The following is a 23,908-nucleotide window of genomic DNA, read 5'->3' as shown; positions in this document are numbered from 1 at the left end:
TTCCTCCTCACCCTTATCCTGATCCATGTACCCCCCTCCTCAACCTGCCTCCTGGTTTTGGGTGCTGAGCAGGGAGTGGCATCATCTGTCTGCAGCACATCTGGGCTCCAACCTGCCTGGCTGCTGGGAAAGGGTGAGATGGGAGTTCCTGGGGAAAGAGGCTCATGGAGGTTTGGATCTGGAGCGTTTGGTGGCTGCTGGTTTGGCTGGTGATGGTGGGTTCTGAAGGAGTGACTCCCAGAACAAAGTAGCTGAAGTTACAGCAGCCCGGGGGAACGGGAGCAATTGGGGCTCAGGGTGGTCCCAGCACCCACTTTCTCAACACTTGTGCACCCGTGATCTCAGCTCTGGGCATGGCCAGCACAGCTGAGCAATTGTATTCCCAGCATTGCTTCTCCAGGCTCACTTTTCCTGCTGTTGTTCCAGCAGAGGGATCCAGCAGCCCTGGAGATGCAGAGCATCTGGTCAGCAGCCCTGCAGCTTCACCCTGGCTGCTCCCAGCTTTTCTCCTCCTGTTGCTGTGGTTTGACCCAAAGGTGGGTGAGAAAGGATCAGCCCAAGTTTTGCTGTTCTTCTCTCACCAGAGGTGGGATCTGGGGGGTGAGGGCAGCTCCTAGGGGTCACCTGGATGTCATAGCTGGGCTTCTGAGGCGAGGATAAGGGTGTTGGGGCACCACAAATCCCAAAGCTGCTGTGCATCTCACCGTGGGAGAGCAGGGACCTGCAGGTCCTGGAGGAGAGGCTCACAAGCAGGTGGGTTGCCCTCTGCAAACCCAAAACCATCTTGGAGACTCAAGGCACAAGGGTGACACCTCAGCTGCTGCTGGAAGGACTGAACAGCCTGTGTTTGAGGGAGGAAAAGTGTGATGTGCCTGTACAAAAGGGAGCTGCTGTCTGCAAGGAGAACTTCTCTATAGATTAATTATTCCAGGAGATTGGTCTTCAGAGTGTCTTCTGCTTTGTTCCTTAGGCCTTTCTTCCCTCTGCCTGATGGGCTGTGATCCAAACACCTCTGAGGATTGCTCTGTGGAGGAGCTGTGGCTCCAGCTAAACCTGTGAGCAGGATTAGGATCTCGACGGGAAGCACAGTCTCCAGGAGAGAGCAGAGGCTGGTCCTCGGGCAGTTCAGAGCTGGGCTAGAGCCAAGTGGGTTAAAAAGGTCTTTGAGGCCCTCAAGGACTGAGGGATGGCTCTGCAGCCTGGTGTGAGGAGTAGGAAAGGAGCCAGGAGCAGAGCCAGAGAGGAATCCTTAATGTGAAACTTTCTGGTTCAGCACAACTGTCTCAGCCCTGGTGAGAATGGCCTGGAGGAGCGAGCACGGGTTCCTGAGCAAGCAGAGAAGGCAGCACAATCAGCTTAATGACATTATCCAAGGGCTCTGGCTCCAGCTGCTGCTTTTTAATTGCATCTGACTGATGGCCAGAGCCAAACAGGGTGGGTTGGCAACCCCTGTGCAGCATCTGCACCCTCCGAGCAGCGCCCGCGTCTGACACGGCTACTTGTGGTCCCTCTCCTTGCTTCCTAGAGAGCCCGGGAAGGCTGCAGGTGCTGCCTGGGGTGGAAGAGGCAGACTGGGTGCTCTCCTTCCCCTGCTGCACTCCAGCACTGTCAGGCACAACACAGCTGAACCGTCAGCTTCCCTACCCTGCTGCAGCCCTCCCCGTCACAGGAGGTTAGCGAGACGCTGACGATGGGGAAGCAGCTCCTCCTTGCTCAGCCCGTGGGGTAAAATGCTCATGGTCTGTTGGCTGGGCTGGCATTTCTCTGCAGGCAAGTTGTGTTAATGCCACCTGACCGAGCCCTGGGAAAGGGCCAGCTCTCCTGCTTGTGGGGGTGAATGCTTCCCACATCCCTAAACGCTCCTTTTCAAAATCCTGATTCATTCTCTGGGCTTGGAGAGCTGCTCCTTCCAAAGGAGGTTTGAGCAAGGAGGCTGGAGCCAAGGGCGTTTGAAAGGTGGGTGGTGAGGAGCAGGGGGGGGAAGAGTGTGCAGGAATTTGAGGGAGGTCAAGCAGGTAAAGCAAATGATTGCACCTGAACTAGGCAGTGCTGTGATGAAGCTGGAGCCTCTGCTGAGCTGCCAGCACAGCACCATGAGTCAGGTCCCCAGGACAGGGAGCTGGGGGGGTTGCATTTTCTCCCCTCTGAGCCTTTAGAGTTCATCTCTATTTCTCTTGTTTTTATTTATTTTACAAAACGGGGGGGGGGGTGTCTTTACAAGCCAAGGTGAGAAACCGACACAAACCTTGCTAAGAAAGAAGAGTTTGGCCAAGAGGGAGCATGCACCAGAGCTGGGGGCTGATGGTTGATGTCCCAAGAGCCCAGAGCTCCTGCTCCATCCGCTTGTCTGGGATGGAGAGTCGAGCTGCAGGGCAGGGAAAGACCCTGAGCTTTTGCTAAGCAGCCCCTGCAGCAGGGAGAGAGCTCCAGTGCAAAGTTATTTAATGTTCCTCTTCAGTGGAGATGGTCATTTAGCATGTGAGAAATTTCTGGGCTTGTGGAGTCACAGCTTGGGTAATGCTGGGTAATGTCCTTGGGAGGGGGAAGAGCTGGCGGGATTTATAGCAAGTGCTTTGAGGCTTGGCTTCCATCGTTAGATCTGGCACCAATTTAGAAAAGCAGCTGGAGGATGAGTTTGTGCTTGGAATCATTAGCAGCCAGGGCTGTGCTGAATTACCCCCTGCAACCTGGGGGCAGGAATTGTCTGCAGGCTCCGTGTGGAGGGCAGTGACAGGAACACGTGTGCACACGTGGGTTTCCTACGTGCCAACGATCAGCCTGCAGGGCTGCAGGTAGTGCCCCAGCCCCCTGCCTGGGAAAGGGGCTCTTGGAAGGGAAGGATCTGGGGTGAAGCTCCGTGCCTGAGCCAGCAGCTTGGAGGCTGGCAAGGTGCTCTCCCCTGCTGAGGCAGAGCTTGGAAGCCTTGGCAAAAGGGGCAGCTCACCAGCGTGGTGTGAGAGGCAAGAGCTGCCTCTGAGAGGAGCTGCTCAGCTGGTGGGACTGTGGGGAGCACCCTGCCCTGCTCACCCACTGTGGGAACTGGGAGTCCCACCTCAACAGTGGGCTGTCTCCTCACCTGCACGGCAGGGGTTTGCCATCCCTGGGAGTCAAGAGTCCCTGCTCTGCCTTTTGGGGGGCACATTTCAGCTCCCACAGCAGCCTCTAAACCCCTCGTGTGTCAGCCCAGGAGCCTGACTTGGTGCTTTCAGCTTCTCTGTCTCCAGGTTAGACTGGTTGAGGCTGGAGAGATCTCATCTCTGAAATGAGCTGTAGCTCTTGGGAGCAACGAGCTTGTTTTAGGGGCTCAGGGGCTCCGTGTTAGACCAGCCCTCTGGCCTTTCAGCAGGCACAAAGCAGGGGGCAAGGCTCCCAGCTTTGAGTGGGGGGTTTGTGTTTGTCCCCAGTTGGTCCTGGTTCCCCGGGAGGGAACCAAAACCCTCTCTTGGGTGTCCTGACAGCAATGTTTGGATGAGCTTGCTTCCAGATGAGAGCTGCTGCTGGGCAGCTTAGCTGGAAAGATGCCTGTGAAATGCTAACCAGCCTCTCTAAAACAGGAGGGGAGGCTGGGGGCAGAGTCCCAGATGTGGTGTGAGGAGGTGGGTGTAGGGGGGGTGACTGCACCTGGCACAGCAGCCTGGTGCCACCCAAAGCATGTCCTGGTGCCTGGAGGAGCTGCAGGAGGCCCTGACCCAGCCTGGGGGAGCTTTCTGCAATTCTGCTGAGCCACAGGAGAAGCACCTTCATTAGAACAGTGATTTTTAGTTAAAATCTGAGTAATGCTGCTTGTCTGCAGTGCTGCAGCAGCTGGTCCTGCTGTGGGGACGTTAGCAACTGCTGGTCCTTGCCTGGAGAACTTGATGGTGCCAGGACAGGGAAGTGAGGAGGCAGAAGAGAGAGGGGCCAGGCTGGGAGGTGGTGGCTTCGTGTGTTGGGATTGCAGCTGCTTCTGTGGGCATTGAGGCAGAGCAGGTTTCTGGGGAAGTTCTGCTGGTGGATAATGAAGGACCTGGGTAGATGGTGTGTGTGGAGCTTCACCTGAGCCAAGCAGGATCAGCCTGAAGGTTTGGAAACACTTTGGAGACAGAAACAGGCACTGCAGGCTGGGTGTGATGGAAACGAGGGGCAGGGATCCCTCTGGGTTTGGTGTTGAAAGGCTCTTGCCAAATTCTGTCACTGGCATTGGCATCACCAGAGGGAAACTCAAAGGGCTGTTTCTCTGACTTGGTGGTCCTTTTTTTCTTTTTTGGTGGAAATATGGTAGATTTGCACTCCTGAGAGAGCTGAGAGATGGTGGGTGAGGTGCTGACCTCTGAAGGGAACGTTGGGATAATGTTCTTGTTCCTCTTCTGGTGCTGGGCTGTCCCCAGAGACCCTCCCTTTGAGAATGACAGAAACATCTTGCCAAGACACGTGTTGCAGTCACCTGTTTGGCCACCTGAAATAGTGGCCATCACCCACAGGGTCTTCTGCAGGAGCTGGAGGCTGGCTTCTCCCTGCACATGCTTGGCCATCCCACACCCTCTGCTGCAGAGATGATGTCACCAGCAGCAGAAACATAAAATTAAAAAAAAATTAAAAAAAAAAAAAAAAGGGAAAAAGCTGTGGGATGATCATTTGGTGGTGAGAGTTTGTGCTAGTGCAGCAAGTGACCTCCAGGCAGTTTCAGCCTGCAAGGAAACGGAGATGAACCTGTTCCAGAGCCTGCAGGGGTGCTGGGGCTCCCCCTGGGGTGCTGCCTTGCAGGGCTTGAGCAGAATCATGGAGCCAAGGAATCGTTTGGGTTGGAAAAGACCTTTAAGACCATCAGGTCTGACCATTAACCCAGCAGCACCAGGAGGCAGAAGGTGGCTGGGTGGCCTGGATGCAGGAACTGCCGTGTCAAGGAGCCTGCTGTGCTCTCAGAAGGTCCCACCCAGGCTGGGTAATATATTTTTTTTTCCTGTTGTTGTAATCCTCAGGGAAGCTGGCAGGGCTGGGACTGAGGAGAGGGGCTTGTTAGCACAGGAGTAACAAACTGCCTGGCTCTGAGTCAAGGAGGAGCAGGGTTGAGGAGCAGTGCAGTTGGATGTGCTGTGCTCGGGGGTGGTGGTAACTAAAACAAACTGAATAATATAATAATTATAACAAAAAGCTTCCTGAAAAGCTCTTTGTGGTAGCTGATGGCTGCTACATTTCAGAGCCTTGTTACTTTTTCACATCTCCTGGAGAGGGGCCTGTTCTGCTTCTAGGTTGAGGAGGATGTGGTCCTTGACTCCAGAATCCCAGTGGTTTTCTTCAGGACCTCAAGACCAGCAGAGCTGGATGGGTTGTGATTGCATCTGATCCATGAGCTGCTGGCACCTTCTGGAGATCTCCAGAGCTCTGTCAAGGCTGCCTCCAGTGGGCTGGACTCTTTCACTTGTCCTGGAGAGCTGGTATCAATGATTTGAAAAGCTCTGGCGCCAAACCAGCTCTGTGCCAGCCCCATGTGCCTGAGGTCTGACACTCTCCAGCTTAAAGGACAACAAGGTGAGTGGCCCTGCACTCCTGGGTTGTCCTTCAGCTAAGCTTCCTTGCACAACCAGCCCAGAACAGTCCAAGGATGAGAGCTGGGGATTTATGAAGCCAGAGTTGCTGCTGAAGGCTTGATTGGGAAACCACTGGTGGTGTCAGGGGAGGTGAGGTCCTGATGGAGAAGCCCTAAAGGAGGCTGTGAAGGTGCAGCCTAACAGGATCTGAGCTGTTACACAGCAGGATCACCTGCTGTGATATCCCAGCTGCTCATAGAGTCATGGGATGGTTTGGGTTGGAAAGGACCTTGAAGATCACCTAGATCCAACCCCCCTGCCATGGGCAGGGACACCTCCCACCAGCCCAGGCTGCTCCAAGCCCCATCCAACCTGCCCTTCAACACTGCCAGGGATGGGGCAGCCACAGCTTCCCTGGGCAACCTGCTTTAGTGTATTCCCACCCTCAGAGTGAAGAATTTTCACCTAGTGTCTAACCCAAATCTCCCCTCTACCATTTTTAATCCATTTCCCCTCAGAAAAAAAGCCTAAAGTAACAAAGTGCTAAAGAACAAGACAGATGCTGTTCCAGACAATCTTACACAAATAACTAATTTCATAAGAATGATTCTTTTACAGGTTAATATGTATGATGTAGGATGGAATTAACCATTTATATACATATATATGTGTGTGTGGCTTTGCTGTAAATCCACTCTCCTACAGCCCTCCTAGGACTCATCATTGGTGCATGTACTTCTCTGTGTCACAGAATCTTAGGGGTTGGAAGGGACCTCTGGAGATCGAGTCCAACCCCCCTGCCAGAGCAGGACCAAATCTAGGGCAGGTCACTCAGAAATGCATCCAGATGGGCCTTGAAAGTCTCCAGAGAAGGAGACACCACAATCTCCTTGGGGAGCCTGTCCCAGGGCTCTGTCACCCTCACAGGAAAGAAGTTCTTCCTCATGTTGAGGTGGAACTTCCTATGGTCTGTCTTAAATCCATTGCCCCTTCCAGGGCACAAGTGAAGAGAGGTTGTCCCTTCTTGTTGCCCAGCCTTCATATTCATACACATTACTTAGATCCCCTCTCAGTCTCCTCTCTAGACTATAAACAGCCCCAGGTTTCTCAGCCTTTCCCCATCAGACAGATGTTCCAGTCCCTTCATCATCCTCGTAGCCTCCACTGGACCCTCTCAAGTGAATCCAGGTCCCCCTTGCCCTGGGGAGCCCAGAACTGGATGCAGTGCTCTAGGTGAGGTCTCACTAGGACAGTGTTATTGTCCCAGCCACTCAAACCCAAACTCTTCCATTTTCCCCACGTTTACAAACCTGGAAGTTGATGTTTGCTGCAGAGGAGGGAGGTGGGGAGCTGGGTTCAGCAGAGCTAAAACTGTTCTCTGAGGCTCAGGGAACATCCCCCCTCTTTTGTGACGTGCTCCCATGAACGTCTTAATCAAGCAGCTTATTTTTGGCCCCCCCAAAAAAGTGCTCTGCCCCCCTACCCTGGCTGTTCCACGGCAGGGAAATGCCCTTTGCATGAGGGCATAGGCAGGAGGTTTCTGAGGGGGGTGAAGTTCTTGCAGCTCGAGGGAGCATTAAGGAACCAGGCTGAGAGGAACCAAAGTCCAGACACGTTTGTGTCACCACCACGTCAGTGTCTGAGGAGGGAAGAGCTGCTGGTAGTTGTGATGGACTCTGGAGCTGTGCTGTAAACATGAGCTGGCCCTGCTTACCCAGCAGCTGTTTTGTGGAGTTACAGGCGGGTGGTTGGGGCTGCCCACAAGAGCAAGAGGCTTCTGCTGTACCAGCCTCATTTGCCTGTGATGAACTGGGTGTTAACTGGCAAGATCTGGGCTGGTCTGTCCTTTATACCACCCCTTGAACTGGGGGAAAAAAAATAATAATAAATAACCTTGGAAGAGTCACTGTGTTTTTAATGAAGCAAACAGTCCCTTGTGGTCTTGCTGAGGTTCTTGCTTCTGGCTGCTCCAGGTTCCAGCTTTCCTGGGAACACCTTCCCACAGGTTTGGCACGGCTCTGCTGAGAGCAGCTCCTGCTGGAGGGAGCCCTGGGAAGTGCCCCAGCCAGGATGAAACGGAGTCGTCGAAATCCTATATTTAGCACCAGCTTTTCATCTCCCCCAGAGCCACTTCACACCTGCCTGGCAGGATAAAGGAGCCGAAAATAAGCGGGAGGGTGATTTTTTTTATATTATTATTATTATTTCATTATTTTTTGTACACAAAGCCCTCGGTGTAAATGAGCACCAGAGCTTCAAAGCTTTTGCTGAGGTGCTTTTTCTCCCCAACTCTTTCTCCAGGTTTTCAGCAGACCATTTGAAGGCTGCTCCCCTTGCTTTTGGGAGGAATGGGCAGAGAGGTACGTGCTGCTGCTCTCCCCTGCCGAACACAGCCCGGCTGTTTTTCTGGGACACACGTTCCTGCCCACAGGAGACTGGCTTTTGTTGCTGCTTTTCTGGTCTTTTTCTCTCTTTTTTCTCTTTTTTTCTCTTTTTTCTCTCCTTCTCTCCTTCTCCTCTTCTTTCTCTCCTTCTCCTCTTCTTTCTCTCCTTCTCCTCTTCTTTCTCTCCTTCTCCTCTTCTTTCTCTCCTTCTCCTCTTCTTTCTCTCCTTCTCCTCTTCTTTCTCTCCTTCTCCTCTTCTTTCTCTCCTTCTCCTCTTCTTTCTCTCCTTCTCCTCTTCTTTCTCTCCTTCTCCTCTTCTTTCTCTCCTTCTCCTCTTCTTTCTCTCCTTCTCCTCTTCTTTCTCTCCTTCTCCTCTTTCTTGCAATAAGAGCATCTTAAGTGATGTCCTTGCTTGTTCTTTTGGTACTTGTTGAGGTCATTGCTGTGTCCAACTGGGCTGCCACTGCCCTTCCAGATTCCACAACTGGGAGGAAGCTGTCATGCTAAGCCCATCTTTGCAAGGATTTGGTTGGACAGGAGGTAACTGCGTGGAGCTGTGAGGGGTTAGGATCAGAGAACCTTTGTGTTACTGTTCTAAGCTGGTTCCCAAAATGCAGACAAGGAGACCTTGTTCTTTCCTGCAGGTTTGTCCAAAGCTGGGTGCTTGGTGCCTTCCCCCCAAAAGTGATTTTTTTCAGGACATATTGATACAGAAAACTACCAAGTTAGTAAGTTTCCAAGTCCATCCCCCTTATAGTGATTGGTTAGTGATGGTTACATCAATATTTCTACTCTCACACCTACTCCTCAGGGGAAGGGTCTTCACCTGGGTAGGCATTTTTTGTGACCTCTAGGTGTGATTTTTTTAGTATGATAATGAGCTTAGGTAGACCTCAAGTCTCCTCTGCCGAGTCAGTCATTGACATGAGATATCTGAGCCTCTTGATTAATCACCTTTTTAAGGCCTGGTTATTGCAGGGTGTCCTTGCTCAGTGCTGGCTGTGGCACTCATTGTGTGCCCCTCTGGCTGCAATTTTAACTTGTGTGTGTGTATATATCTATATTTTTATCAGATGTGAGATAGATATAACCATATAATTCTAAATTTTGGAGTTATTTTCCCATCCTTGAATCCCCAAGGTTGGAAAGGACCTTCAAGATCCTCAAGTCCAACCGTAAAGACAATGGTTAGAGGCAACACCACCTGGTTTCCATTGCAGCCAGGCTACAACGTGAAGCCTTTTGATTAAAAGGTGAGTAAATTCCCAGCATCGTGATGGTCAGTGGTGCTGGGGGTGGGAAGGGGGGGATGCTGAGATGCCCTCAAAGGCGGGAGCAAAGCCAGGGGGTCCACGGGGAAGGTCTGTATGTTGTGCCAGGGGCCTCTTCTCAGGGCAGGGCTGTCGGGAAGAGCCCAGTATTCCCAGTTTCCCTGGGAAAGGCTGGCCCGTGGGGGGGTGGGGGGGGAATGAAGCTGCTTGCATGTCTGGAGTTGGGATTGAGGGGTGGGGGGGGTGTGGGGGAAGCTGCGGCTGCCACAGGCTGTACCCGAGGGAGGGGACGGGCTGTCTCGGGTGGCGGGAGCGGGTCCCGCGGGGCCGTTCATGAGGGTCCCCCCTTGTTCCCGGGGTGGGGGTGTGGGGGGGGGGTGTGGGGGGGGTGTGGGGGGGTGTCCCCGCGTTGCCTCGGCGGGCAGGCCGGGCCCGCCAGGGGGCGCTGCCGCCTCCCGCGCCTCCCCGCTCCCGCCGTTGCCGTGGCAACCGCTGGGTGCGTAGCGGCCCTTACGCAGCTGACGCAGTGGGCGGCCCGGCGCGGGCGGGGGCGGCCCCGGCGCGGGCGGAGGCGGCGTTCGAGAATCCGGGGGGGGGGGGGGGGGGGGGCCGCCGGGCCCCCGGGATGGAGGCGGCGGCCCTGGGGCTCTGCGGCGGCGGAGAGGTGAGGGGAGAGCGGGGAGGTGGCGGTGGGGTCGGTGGGGGTGGCCCGGGGAGAGGGGGGTAAGGGGGGGGGGGGGGGCTGGCAGAGCCCCTCGGGGCCTTCCCCGCGGGCCGTTAGCGGGAGGAGGGAGGAGGAGGAGGAGGAGGCCGCCGCGGCAGGTGCTGCGGGGCTCTGAGGGGGTGAAGCCGTTGGTGCGGGCCGGGGGCGGCCCCGCTGCGGTCCCCCCGCCTCGGCGCTGCTTTGTCGGCTGGGGAGGCGGCCGGCAGGGGCTGTGCCCCGGGGGCCCGGCGCTGCGGTGGGCTCTGGTCTCCTGCAGGAGCTGCGGCTTTCCCTTCCGTCTGGAACCCCCCCCCCCACACACACACCCCGGGCAACGTGGCCTGCAGCCTGTGGAAGAGGCGGCCCTGTCCCCCGGGGAGGTGCGAGGCAGCGGCTCAGGCTGATGGCGGGGGCGGAATTGCGACCCCCAGGCTCGGGGTGCGAGGGGGCCCGGGCTATCGGCGCTAATCCAGGGTGGGAGATGAGGGCTGCGGATGGTCCTGGGAGAAGCTGCTGGGGCGTGGAGGGTGGGTGTGACACGCGCGTTCCTTCTCTCGGCCTTCGTGACATCTCCAGAGGGGCCGGTGTCTGGAACAGTTAGCTGGCACCAAAGGTGTTTCACTAACATGGATCTGCCGCTGCGGGTGACGAGCCCTGACCGTAAAAGCCCCCCAGGCGGGGTCACGGGCACCTGCAGGCTTGTAAAAGGAAAGGATATCTCCCTCTGAGATCTTACAGCTGGGCCGCTGCCAGGCTGCTCAGCCAGGATCCATGCTGGGCCCATTCTGGGAATCGGTACCTGCTGGTGTGTTTGGGACAGGCTTCCCTTGTCGCTTGGAATATAGGAATGGGAACTGCTGAGTCTGCAGGTCCTGAGACACGGGCTGAGCCAGCTCCAGGTGGGAAACAGCCCAGTGGTTGCCAAAGATAGTATATCCAACTGCTGGGGTGCTGGAGTGCTTGTGAATGTTGTGTATGGAAAGCAGCAAATCTCTGTCTGATGGATTAGCCAGCGTGTGAAAGGAAATAGTTCTGTGGGAAAGTATAATAACCTCTGCCAAGGTGGGAAGGAGATTATTTGCCTGCCAGGATAAATCCTTGTGTTACCTGGTGAGGAGCTGCTGCATCCTGCTGACTGTCATTTTCTGGTTGAACAGGGAAAAAGTCTGAGCTCGTGTGGTCAGACTGAGCGGTTTTAAAATAGTCGTGGTTGGGAGATAATGAAATTGTAGGAAGTGGCTCTTGTGAAGAGTCTTTCATCTCCTGGTTTTATGACATTGGCTTCTGTGAACTGTGGATCTCGTGGGGAAGTGTCCTTGCTGTTAAAGGAGGTGACTGGGGAGGAAGGAGTACCTGCTGGGCACTGCAAAGCTTGCTGAATAGAAGGCATGATCTAGGTGAAGTTGTTTGTTGTCCTAGGTGTTAGCTTGCTGGGTCATAAAAGTTACATGGTGTTCTTGAAGCTGCTGATTAAATTACTGCTCAGCCCAGTGCACGTGTGTCCGTTTGCAGTGGACACCAGGGCCAGTAAAGGCAACTGGGAACAGCATCTGCTGCATGGTAAATAATGCATCCAGCCTGGAACTTCTGCAGCTGAAGCTCTTCAGAAAGAAGTAGGACAAATGTCTCCCTTTAAATCCACATTTAAATAGAAGAACAGCTTTGGGGGTTACCATTTGTGCTGTTTTACAAAAAGTTTACTCCTGTGTAACATCTTAAAATGTGTTGATAGAGCTGAGCCATAAGACCAGATCTAATCAGGTTTCTACTTTAACTTAAGGTGCTGGGCTAGGTCCTTTTGACTGCTATGTGCAAAATCAAATCAGAAGTCACAGAAACAGGGATTGCTCCAAGTCCCTGACAGCTCAAACTGCTGGGAAATGGGCAATGAGGAAGGCAAACTTCACTCTCCTGTCTCCATCCCTTCACTTTCTAGAGTCCTAGGGACGACCAAGTTGTGCAACAGTGTGGTCCAAGTGGTTAAAATTGAGATTTGTGCTGCTCCAGGGTTCAAAGTGGGAAGGAAAAAAATATTCCCTCCAATGTCACGGTTATATTTAAATAAAGAAGAGAAATGGGTTAAACAAAATAACCTGTCAAGTCTGTTTAATGAAAAAATTAATGTATATCAGACTGTTTAAAGAGTGTTGAGAAGACTCATCTCAGCAGATACTCAGTGTGTTTGTGCTGGACTAAATGTTGTCAGAATTCCTACCCAAAAAAAAAATTGGACCAAAAAAAAAAAAAAAAATCTGCTTTGTTTTGTAAGTGCCTGGATATGGTTTTGGACCTTGGGTGGGAATATAAATGTCACATTCCTTGTGCTGTGCCTGCCTCAGCTTGTTCCAAGACAAAAGGGATTTTGATGCATCCTTTAAACGCTGCTTAAATCTACCTAGAAACTGGAGATACAAACTTGCAAGGGCTCTTCCTGCCCTTTGATAGACTCATTTGACTTGCAGGTTTTTATCAGTCCCACCTGTCTTTGCTTTGCTCTTGCAAAGCAGTTTGACATTCCCCATGGGATCACCAGCTGCGAATTACCTTGTCATCCACGTGGCGTGCGGGTTGTGTCTCTCTCTGTGATGTGACCTTTAATCCTAAGGTGCTGAAGGTACAGATGTTTAATAGTGTTCTCTAGTGCCAAGTGTTAAATGAGGCAGAGGGGAGGGGGTTTCCTCTGCAGCTTGATCTTGGCAGTGAATGAATCCTGGGTTAGCTCATCCCAACCAGGGCACTTTGCTTCCTGTGTCGCAGTCAAATGGTACGGACTTGCAAACAAGATTTACACACTTCCCCCAAGCCTTTGGCACTTAGAAACCTCTCCTAAAAGCAAGATAAATACTAATTTTCTTGGTTTTGTCCAAGCTGGAGACCTGTAGGGAAGAAGAGAGTGAGAGGATAAAGCCCCATGGGCTTGTACCCTGCTCAGCTTTGGGCAGATTGACATTTACAGCCCTGCCTACAATTTATTAAACTTTCTTGCATTAAGCCCACAGTGATTCTTTCTGTTCTGCCTTCAGACAGGGGAGGGGTGTTTGAGGCTTCTCCCTTGGGTAGCAAAGTTTTGTGTCTACCCTAGGCCAAGCAGCTTTTACTCTGGGGAGTCTGCCCTGCCTGCTTTTCCTCTGAGAAAACTCCCCAGATTTCAGCTTGCCACCTGGGTAGCCAGAAATAATCCTTGGGTAAAGCTCACAGTGTCTGTGATTCTGACAGTGATCCAGCAGATGAATAAGTACATCCTGAGCTGGATTCAGCATTGGAGTTTGAGGAAGTTCCATTTAAAGAGACAGCAGCTGAGATGCTGGGAAGAGTGGAACTATTTTCATCTGCTTTTAGAGAGCTGTGGGGCTGCAGTTTTTTAGAGAGCTAGGGGAAAGGAGTTTATGAAAGTGCCCTTTGTGTGCTCTCAGGGGCATGACAAATGGACTCTCCTGGGATCTGTGGATAGCTTTGGGATGTTTATTCTTGCTGGAATAGATTTCTTGAGTAAATCAGACTTGAAGCTAGTTTGCACTGGTATTTTCTTTATGCTGCACTGTACATACATGATACTGTTGCTTGAAGAGTAAGTTTGCCAGAACAAACATACATGACACGTGTTTCATGGTGGTGGGATTTGTTGTGATGCTTCTAGTTAGAACCATGTCCCTTTGCTTTCAAGCCAACACTTGGGTTTGTGTCTTTCTGAAGAGAAATGAGAGGGAAAACCTTGCAGATTTGCCAGGTGCTGTATCTGTCCAGCTTTGAACTTTTAAGAGAGAAGAAACTGAAACTATATTTCTGATTTTGATAAGAAATTGAAAGGTTGGTCCCCTGAAAAACTAAAATCAAGCTACTATGTAGTTGAAGAGCATAAGCATGGCTGGGGGTTGCTGGTCTACTCACAGGGCCCAGAGACTCTGGAGTCTGCTCCCTTTGTGCAACCATCTTGATCCTGCTCACTAGATCTCCCTCTGCTTTCCAATAATACAATACATTTCTTGTCTCCAACAGCAGCAATTGCTCTACCAGATGCTGAGCACTCTCATTCTTGCTTGTTTGGGTGCAGGAGTTAAAGTCATAGTGCCTGGCATCTTGATCCTAAGTTCATTATCAGACTAAGATCATATAAGAATGTGCTCAAAATTGATATGTTCAAAAAAAAAAAAAACAACCTGAAATACTGGACTATTTAATGATTTGAAGCCTCATTAGAAGTTTTAAAGAATGGGAATGATGCACATGAATACTGATGGGTTTGTATTTTAGAAGCAGCACAGGGTGAAGTGGAACATCCTACTATAAAATGCATGCAGAATTTGGGTTTAGATGCAAAGCATGATGCTGCTGTGGCTTGTTGATGATTTTGAATAAAAGGTAAAATTCCCACTGAGCTTTAGAAAAAAATGTGCCCTCTATCTTCAATAATTTCTTCTTTCCTTTTCTGTTCCTTCATCCTTTTTTATCCTTTCTCTCCTCCTTCCAGGGAAAGGGGTGCAGGCCCCTTACCTCATCCACTGGCTTTGTTTGAAAAGATGTCAAGCTAAAAAGATTAAATAAGAAGGGTTGCTGATTATTTTTCTCTCCCTTGCAGCAAGAGTAGAAAATCTGCATGGCAAGCAGAGACTACTTGACTAACAAGGAGTTTATAGGCTCTTAACCCTCAAGCTCCCAGTCTGCTTTTCCACAAGTAGACTCTTGCAGACCCCTGGAAGTCCTTCTCTCTCCCCTTCCATTGGAGTTTCTGGCCTCCTGGTCTCCTTCAGGTTGACTGCAAATGTCTGTAGAATTGTTGAAAATTCCTGGCTTTTAGTTGTGTCCAAGCCATTCACTTTGGGTTCTTGCACGTTCCCTTTGTGTGAAATTCAAACTCCAAGTGGATTACTCAGTTGTGGCTTTGACCCTAATGAGAATTTCTCCCTGCAAACAGGATACAAGATGCAAGAGTCTTAGAAATGGTCTTTTTTCCTTGTGTCCTTGTCATTTCAGCAGGCAAAGGTGCTGCTCAGCAAGCAGTGATGAAGGACCCAGTGCAACTGACTTCTCTAGCAAGCTGAAGAGATAAACTGTCTTCTCTTTGAGTTGGTGAAACTGATCTCATTTCTGTGACCCTGTGCACAGATCAGCAGGAATCTGGGGGTGAAAAGCCCTCTGGTGCTGGTGGGGTTATTGTGGGAACCCTAGCTGAGTCTCTTGGGGTGGGCTTTGTGCCTCATTTCTGTGGGTTCTGTGTATTTGCACAGAATGATGGAATTGTCAGAGTTGGAAGGACCTCTAGAGATGATCTAGTCCAACTCCCCTGCTACAGCAGGATCCCCTGGAGCACATCACCCAGGGCTGCATCCAGGGGGGTCTTGAGTATCTGCAGAGAAGGGGACTCCACACCCTCCCTGGGCAGCCTGTCCCAGGGCTGTCTCACCCTCACAGTGAAGTTTCTCCCCATCTTTCAGTGGCACTTCCCACATTCCAGCTTGTGCCTGTTGCCCCTCGTCCTGTCCCTGGGCACTGCTGAGCAGGGTCTGGCTCCAGCCTCCTGCACCCACCCTGAGATACTTGCAGGCATTGATAAGGTCTCCCCTCAGCCTTCTCTTCTCCAGGCTGAACAGTCCCAGCTCTCTCAGCCTTTCCTCATCAGGGAGATGCTCCAATCCCCCAATCATCTTTGTTGCCCTCAACTGGACTCTCTCCAGTAGTTCCCTGTCCCTCTTGAACTGGGGAGCCCAGAGCTGAACCCAGTTCTCCAGCTGTGGCTTCACCAGGGCAGAGTAGAGGGGGAGAATGACCTCCCTCGACCTGCTGCCCACACTCTTCCTTATGCACCCCAGGATTCCATTGGTCCTCTTGGCCACAAGGGCACATTCCTGGCTCATGGATCATTTACTGTCTTCCAGGACTCCCAGATCCTGCTCCTTGGAACTGCTTTCCAGCAGGTCCACCCCTAACCTATATTGGTCCGTGGGGTTCTTCTTCCCCAGGGGGAGGACCCTACACTTTCCCTTGTTGAACCTCATGAGGTTCCTCTCTGCTCAGCTCTCCAGCCTGTCCAGGTCACACTGGATGGCAGCACAGCCCTCTGGAGTGTCACCACCCCTCCCAGTTTGGCATTGTCAGTGAACTTGCTGAGGATACACCCTGTCCCCTCGTCCAGGTCACTGGTGAATATGTTGAACAAGACCAGGCTGAGTATTGACCCTTGGGGGACACCACTGGTTACAGGCCCCAACTTGACCTTGCTCCACTGATCACAACCCTCTGAGCTCTGTCACACACCAGCTGTCACTCCACCTCACTGTCCACTCATCTAGCCCACACTCCCTAGCAGCCACACATGCCTGCTGTTTCAGAAGAAGTTTGGTGAGCTCCTTGCTGTATATAAAGGCTTGTGCTGCTGCAGCCACTTCCACCTTCTCTTGAGTCTTCCTCCCAGGCAGAATGTCCTTGTGTCCTGAGGGGGTTCTGGCTGAGGAAGCTGTCAGTCCCCAGCCCCTCTTCCTCAGGACATTGGTATCTTTAAGGGTGAGTAGACATTGAGAAGCCTTTTCAGGAGTTTGTTCTCCCACCCCTGCTGGTGGGGTAGCTTGTTTGATGCTCTGGGACCTGTGAGATGGGAAGATTTGATCAGAGCATCTAAATCATGAGTCTTATGTTATGGAAGAGCTTATAACTCTGCTGAATGAGGCTGGAATTGATTGTGTGAGATCCTCCTCCTCTTGTGAAGGCACAGTGAGATAATTTTAAACAGGGCTCCTGGTTACTAGGAGTAATTAGCTAATAGATAAATACAAAAAGGTGAATGGATAGGTGCTCTAAGCATTTGCCATGTCTTTTTTTCCTCTGTAACATCTGTTTCTTTGTGATTTTCTTGGTCTAGAGGTATGATCATCAGCACAGACCTGAGAGATTCCCAGTTTAGATCCAGGCAGAGTTTGAGACAGTCTTTATTCTTTTCTGAAGAGCAGCAGATGTGCTGTTCACCAAATCAAATGTGCTGTTCAGCAAGTAAAACGGTGAATCCCTTAGGCCACCCTAAATGAAATTGAACTGGAAAATAGGAAGATATTCAGGACCTTGCTATTAGGGTGTCTTTCAGTAGGTACAAGAGGCATGGTGAGGCTGGTATGAAAAGAAAAGCTCCAGTGCATTTCTACCTGGAAAGGTTTCCACTCAGATCTGTCTGTCAGAAGTTGGAATGGGCACATCTTTTAGAAAGAAGAATGAAGTTTAATGTTGTTTAATATGATGTCAGGACTTGTTTTTTTGGGCACAGATCTGTTTGATGTGCTTGCTGGTGTTTACAGCCTTGATGTATTTTTAAAATATAGATTCCAACTCTAAAGTTTGAGCTTTTGCAGGCTTGGCTTTTCCCCATGCAATCTGCCAAATGATCTTGCAAAACTGTGCTGTTTTCTCTTGTGGGAAACATAACTGTTTCACCTCCCATAAAATAAAAGGAAGGCAGAGGTTTCTTGTGTGTTTGCAGCATCTCAGCCAGCTTGTGACTGTCCTGAGTGAAGTAGATCCTACCTTCTTGGGTTGTCATGTCTGGAGGAGGAGGGTGGTGAGAGAGAAGCTGTGGCTGCCCCATCCCTGGCAGTGTTGAAGGGCAGGTTGGATGGGGCTTGGAGCAGCCTGGGCTGCTGGGAGGTGTCCCTGCCTATGCAGGGGGGTTGGATCTAGATGGTCTTTAAGGTCCCTTCCAACCCAAACCATTCCACGATTTTACAAATCTCTGTCAGGAACCCATAAAAGTGATTGTCATAGAAATTCAACCTGATGCTGCCCAATAACTTCCCTTGATGCTTGGCTTGTCTTTATGTCCACAATGTATGCTCTGAAACACAGCCCAGGTATTGATGTTTGAAAATTCCCAGGTGAGAAGCAGGAAATGAGCCCAGCTCCCCTCTCCCTGGTTGCCTGGTCCTGGAGCAGTAAGGAGCAACTTTGTTCCTTGTCTGCTGTTCCACTCAAACCAAGGGCTTTTTTCCAAGTGCACCAGGCAGGTTCAGCAACTTCAGCCTCAAACCCTCTGGAAATGGCAGAGTTTTTCCAGCCCAGTGCTCTGTCTCTTGTTCCAGGGTCTCCCTGGGAGGACCATGTGTCCTTCCATCTGAGTGGTCCTGTGTGGCTGCACTACCTGTACTCTGCCAGATGGAACCTTGCAAGTTACAGTCCCCTTTTTGTGACCGTGTGGCTGCAGTTGTTTGTCACCATCTCCATGGCATCCCAGCATCTGCTGGTGACAACAGCCTCACTAAAGGAGAATGCTCAGAGATGAACCTCTGTGTTTCTGCTTGGAGGGACAACATGCCCATGATTCCCTCTCAGAGGAAGTAAAAACAGTTCCCATTTGCTCTGCTGAATAACAGAGAAGTTACATCCTTACAAGAAAATGAAGAAGAAGTAATTTAAAGGAAGAAGCAGCAATTTGTGACTTCTCTCTCAAGTTCCTGTTGTAGTGGATGCTCTTTTCCTCCCCTGAATAGCATGGAGAATAATGAGAGGTTTCTCTGAGAGATTCTCTGTGTGCTGTGGGACTGTTCTCTGCCCTCACCTTTGTCATTTCCCCTTATTTTCTAGCAGAGAAAGAGGCTGCTCTTTCTTTTCACGTTTTCCTTCTGAGGTTAATACGGGGCTAAAACTCTTTGGCACATGGATAATGAAGTGCAGAGGAAGTGAGAGATGTTACGTGCATGTTCTACAACAGGAAAGAGTGGAGCTTTCCTGAAACTTCAGTGCCATCAGAGGCAAAAAGCCTTTGCAGAATTGTGGTGGTGAAGCTTCATCCTGCAGGAGGCCATGGGCTTCCTTCTCCAGAATCCCTTTCCCCTCTGAATTTCATGCTTATTCCTGGTTCAATACTTTCCTTTTGGAAAACAGTCTTTTATCCTCATTGATTTTTTTTTTTTTTAACAAAAAAGGAACATGCTTTCTCCCAGATCTGAGAGCAAACTCTTTTGAATACCTCAGGGGCCATAATTAAATTTAACTCAGTAGGAAATGGGGACATCCAAGAAATGCAGTGTTGTCCTTGGTGCTTCCAAATGTTCCTGGCCTGGAAGAATATCAGATGATCACAGAATCATAGAATGGTTTGGGTTGAAAGGGACCTTAAAGACCATCTAGATCCAACCCCCCTGCATGGGCAGGGACACTTCCCACCAGCCCAGGTCGCTCCAAGCCTCATCCAACCTGCCCTTCAACACTGCCAGGGATGGGGCAGCCACAGCTTCTCTGGGCAGCCTTTTCCAGTGTCTCACCACCCTCACAGGGAAGATTTTCTTCCTCATGTCCAACCTAAATCTCTCTTCTTCCAGTTTTAATCCATTCCCCTCATCCCATCCCTCCCTGCCCTTGTCCCAAGTCCCTCCCCAGCTTTCCTGGAGCCCCTTCAGGCACTGGAAGGTGCTCTAAGGTCTCCCTGGAATAATCTTCCCTCGTTCCTATCACTAATTTATCTTGCTTTATAGGCCTCCAGCTCTTTGCTGGTGGGGAAGAGAATTTATTGATTCCCTGAGGCTTTGTCTTTCTCTTGGATGAGGGTGGAGGAATGAGCACAGGCGGGTTTGGAGGTGGGAACCATGTAGGATGCTGCAGAAGATGCTGGGTGGCTGAGTATGTGTGGTGTATATGAAGAGCCTGGTGGCAGCCTGTGATGCTGACAGAGCTGGTGAGTTTGGAGTGTGCTGTGCATGAGCTTGCTTGCAAGCCTGGGGGGTGCCAAGTTTCTTTCATTTGCCCCAGGGAAAGGTGGGTGAGGGTGGACTGGATGCCTGAGAATCCCCTGTGAGGTGGGCAGCAGGTACTTGGGGAGAAAAGGCAGGATCCAGGCATATTTGGCAGCTTCTCTGGAATCTGAGGGAGAAGTTCTTTGTGTCCATTTGCAGGCCGTGAGCTTCCGAGGGGTTAGACCTGCACTGGGGAAAGAAGCAGCTCCACCCATGCCCTCCACAGGGTGAAGAACTGACATTTTGCCCTTGGTTTTACTGGCTCTTTGAGTGTTTATTCTCTGGAACAGCTTGAGAGCCTCTGGTGAGGAACTCTCAGCTATTTTGCATCTGACCTTTATTCTTTGGGACATGCAACGCCTGGTTTGTGATGAGTTATCCTGACCAGGTCCTCAAGGGCATGAGATCACCACAGAAATAGTGATTTATTCCTTTTTTTGTTTTTTTTTTTGCTTCTGCTGGGAGTGGTAAAGAGCAGAGGAATCCAGCCTGCTGCTGTCTGCTGTTCTTTGTCCAACAGATTGTCTTCTCCTGCGCTGCTGTGTGTGTCTGGGCCTGCTGGTGGAAGAGCTGGGAGGGGCTGGGTGAGGTTTACTGGATGTTTCTGAACAGTAGGAGTTAGAAGAGAAAGAAATTGATGATCCAGCATCAGGGACAAGAAAAAGAAAGAAAACTTTGAGGGCCTTGAACTTTTTGGCACAATGTGAAGGCGTGAGAAGGACCTTCTGTGTTTTGAGGTTACGCTGGAGAAGTTGGGGAGGTGAAGCAGCAGATCTGTTCTGAAGCTGCTTCTGATGTCTCTGAACTCTCCAAAATAGGTGATTGTGACAGGAAATTCACTGTGGTTATTCTGTGATTGAGCATGCATGCTGGTGTGAAAGGTTAGATGGCTTTTCAAGTTATGTGACACCTACTGCTGGTTGTACTTTTACGAGCTCCTCTGAGGCAACTTGCCTGGGAAGGCTGAGAAGGATGGAGTCTCCTAAGGGATCATGGAAGTCTCTCCAACACTATTTTGGACAGCCCTCAGAGCTACCTGAGTTAATGATTCTCTTGAAACATTGCAGTGTTGTGCAAGGGACAAGTCAATGTCCGTGATGTCCCCTGCTGCTGTTTTATTTCTCCTGTGGGAAACTGCTTTTCCAGCTGCTCTGCTCATCTTTTGTTTCTACTTAACTCCTTTAATTTGGTACAAACAAACAAAAAGACTTGGATGGATTTTCAGTGGAACAGGGAACAACTCTAGTCTTGCTTCCCAGTTAAATGAGTTGGGAAGGAATGAGCTTTTCATTGGGCTATATTTTTTTTGGAAAATAACACAATTCAACGGAAAGGGAAGTAATCACCTTGGATCCTGTTACCTTAGCTCTTGCATGATGTGTCACTGCTCTGTGGATTGGGGCTGTGAAATGAAATCCTTTTTGAGTGCAAAAGCATGACAGGGTGTGGTTAAAGCAATCAGGAACCTTTTCACTTCAAATGCCCTGATTTATGACGCGAAAATCTCAATGTTAACGCAGATTTGTTTTGCAAACCACTGGGCTGTGAGTTACCTGGTGTCAGGCCAAAACACTCCCTCTTGACTAGCATGTGAAAATACAGCTCTTGAGCTTCTGGTGTGGGACCCCAAGGGCTAAAGGCTCCTGGAGAAAGAGTAAGTTGAACTTTCAGTTCTTTCAGCAGGTGCAGTTTGGGTAAATATGTTTCATTTCTGTTGATATTTTAGGAAGTCTTTTGGGTGGGGAGTGGGAGTGAAGCCCCTTTTCTCTTCCCAGTCTGTTCTGGACTACTCTAATCATTCCAGTCTGTTCTGGCAGCTTTTGTGTTGAGAATATGGAGACTATTCTTCTCCCTTCACATCTGGAGCTGCAAGCTCCTCGCTGTGCAGAAGGTGCAGTGCCAGAGGGTGGGATACAGGAACTCCTGGTTGTCCAAGCCTGGAAAAGCAGGAGATCCTGTTTCCAGAAAATCCATCCATTTGTTTCCTTGTACTTTAGATGAATATGTTGGTGTTTGCTCAACTGCCTTGCACCTGACTGCTGCCTCAGTGCAGGAGCTTTCCAGCACTTTGTAGTTCACAATGAGGTTTTTTGTTTAAACTCCAGGTTTTTTGAGAGAAATAGTTGTGGATGCCAATTAGGAGAGACAAAAAGTGAGATAATTAGCCAAGACTCAGTGGCCCTCTGGACCGTGTGGCTGCTGCTCCCCTTTTTGTAGGCAGCAGGAGTAGCAGAGGTAAGAAAAGTGTTGCCTTTCTTCCCTTCAAATATGCTTAATGTTCTCATGGCAGAGCAGCAAGGCTCCCAAGGCTTCATTAGATATTTCTGCTGTTGGAAAAGGAGGTGAGGTTGGAAGCAGTTGTGGTTCCTATGGGAACAGAGAGGAGATGCAAGGGTTTGGATTCTCAACCACAAGAGGTTTTGTCAAGATAGGTAGGAAAAGGATTTAATTTCTGATTTGAGTGGGAAACTAATATTCCTTCTCTCCCCCATGGCAAGTTTTTCTCTGCTGAAGAGGAGAAAAGATTTTGTGCAGTGGCTTCAAGGCTGCTTCACTGCTCCATGGACACATTTCAAATTGGACAAGGAGATGCAGGAGTCCATCCTGCTGCTGGGTTTACCCACTCAGCAGTTCAGTGCTGGTTTTGCAGGGAGAGGGGCAGGGTTAGTAACCTGCTCTGAATGAACATGCCAGGCTAAATTATTTCTGCATCCACTCGTCTTTAGAGTAGATAAAACTTTCAAGGTTGATTAATCTGTGTTTGATTCCACTCTCCTGAGTTGCAGCCTGTTGCTGAAGCAGTTCCTGGGAAATGCAGGGCTTTGCCCAGCCCTGGCTAGCACACCTTTTCCTGGGAAGATCAGCCAGCATGCTCTAATTAATAGGTTCTCCCTCGTCAGGGAGGTTGGGTGGTGTGACAATCATGGTGCATCAGGGAAATCGGCTGCATTGTGTGACCCAAGAGGAGCCTCCTCCCTGGAGGTGTTCAAGGCCAGGCTGGATGAGGTTTGTGCAGCCTGGTGTGGTGGGAGGTGTCCCTGCCCATGGCAGGGAGGTTGGAACCTGATGATCTTTAAGGTCCCTTCCAACCTGAACCCTTCTGTGGTTCTCTTAAGTTAGGTTGCTCTGTAAACAGAAGAGGAAATGGCGAAAAGAAAGGAGCTTGATTCATGAAGAGGCACAGGAATTGCCTCGTTTCCAGCTAGATTCAGTGGCAAGCAGGCAGCTGGAGGTGGTGCCTTGCTGGCCCTTGGATGGGTGCTCTTCTGGTCACCAGCAACAGCTTTATTTTAAGGAAGAGAAATCTGGTGGCTCTGCCAGTTTGTCACAGTAGCTAAAGGCTTAGGGAAAGGAGGGGTTTTGGTCTTAAAATGGACCTTGTAAGCTCAGTAAAATCCTTCATTTTGCCCTTACCTCTTCAGAATAAGCTCCCTTTAGTGTTCTTTTATATATACACATCATTGTTTAGCAGGACATCTTTGTTCTTTGAGAGTCTTTTCAGAGTTGGGGCCCTGACCGGAGCAGTTTGGTCAGTGGAACTTTTCCCTTTGGGAACTTCCAGGGCCACTTCTGTCCCTGGAGCTGCACTGTGGCTGGGTTGTGGGGAGCACAGCTGGGGTCTCCTGCCTGCAGGTTATTTTATTATAAGGAAGGTGTTTATCAAGTCTTCCCTACCCCTGAAGTGATGGCTTTTCAACTAGTTGGTAGCTGGCCATAAAATATGGAACCTGCTTGATACTTAAACTTCACTGAGCTTAGTGCAAATAATATAATTTCTTCATACTCCTTGTATTTTCTGTCTCACCAAGGTTGTAAGATGTAATTTGAATTAAGATCATGTGCAGAAGAGTTTTAAATGCTTCTTGTAAATAATAATTCTGCCCTGTTTGTAGCTGTGACATTGAAGGCACCTACTGAAAGCCTGGGACTATTTAGGGAACATGATTTCAGCTTTCTCATGGTGGGGGGAAGCCCACCCAAGACACGTGGGGCTTTTGGAGCTTCTGTTCTTGTCTGCAAAATCAAAGTTTGAGCTCAGATTTCCCTGAGATTGGGATGTGAAGAAGTTGTAGGCACTTGGAAGAAAAAATGGACTCTGAGTTGTGTGTTTGTGGTGTTCTCCAGGGCTGGATAGCACAGAGGTCAGTGCAGCCCCGAGCAGGAACATGATGCCTGTCTGCTGTCAGCTGAGGGAGGGCTCTTCAAGTGCCAGGTTCTTGCTGTACTCATTCACTCTTCACCTTCTGCCCCCCATCCCCTGGTCTCCTAGTTGATTCTGGACTCTTTGCCTCCCATCCTGATGGTGCTTTTGGTTTCTAAACTGTTTTCCAACTGG

The 23,908-nt window shown here is 50.3% G+C and overlaps 1 protein-coding gene across 2 annotated transcripts in view; it reads left to right on the top strand.

Moving 5' to 3' along the window:
* The first annotated feature begins 9,753 nt into the window (after positions 1 to 9,753).
* Positions 9,754 to 23,908, top strand: part of DAGLA (diacylglycerol lipase alpha) — a 73,894-nt gene continuing 59,739 nt past the window's right edge. The window contains exon 1 of one of the 2 annotated variants that reach the window (XM_051620784.1): positions 9,754 to 9,826. The gene's annotated coding sequence lies outside the window, so the exon portion shown is untranslated. Of the gene's footprint in view, positions 9,827 to 21,176; positions 21,227 to 23,908 lie in introns of those variants that run through there. The other variant, XM_051620785.1, reaches the window with a different exon arrangement.

The sequence above is a fragment of the Apus apus genome, chromosome 5 (assembly GCF_020740795.1).
Source record: "Apus apus isolate bApuApu2 chromosome 5, bApuApu2.pri.cur, whole genome shotgun sequence".
Taxonomy (NCBI): domain Eukaryota; kingdom Metazoa; phylum Chordata; class Aves; order Apodiformes; family Apodidae; genus Apus; species Apus apus.
The sequence above is the reverse complement of the archived record's forward strand: the minus strand, read 5'-3'. Positions and strand labels throughout refer to the sequence as shown.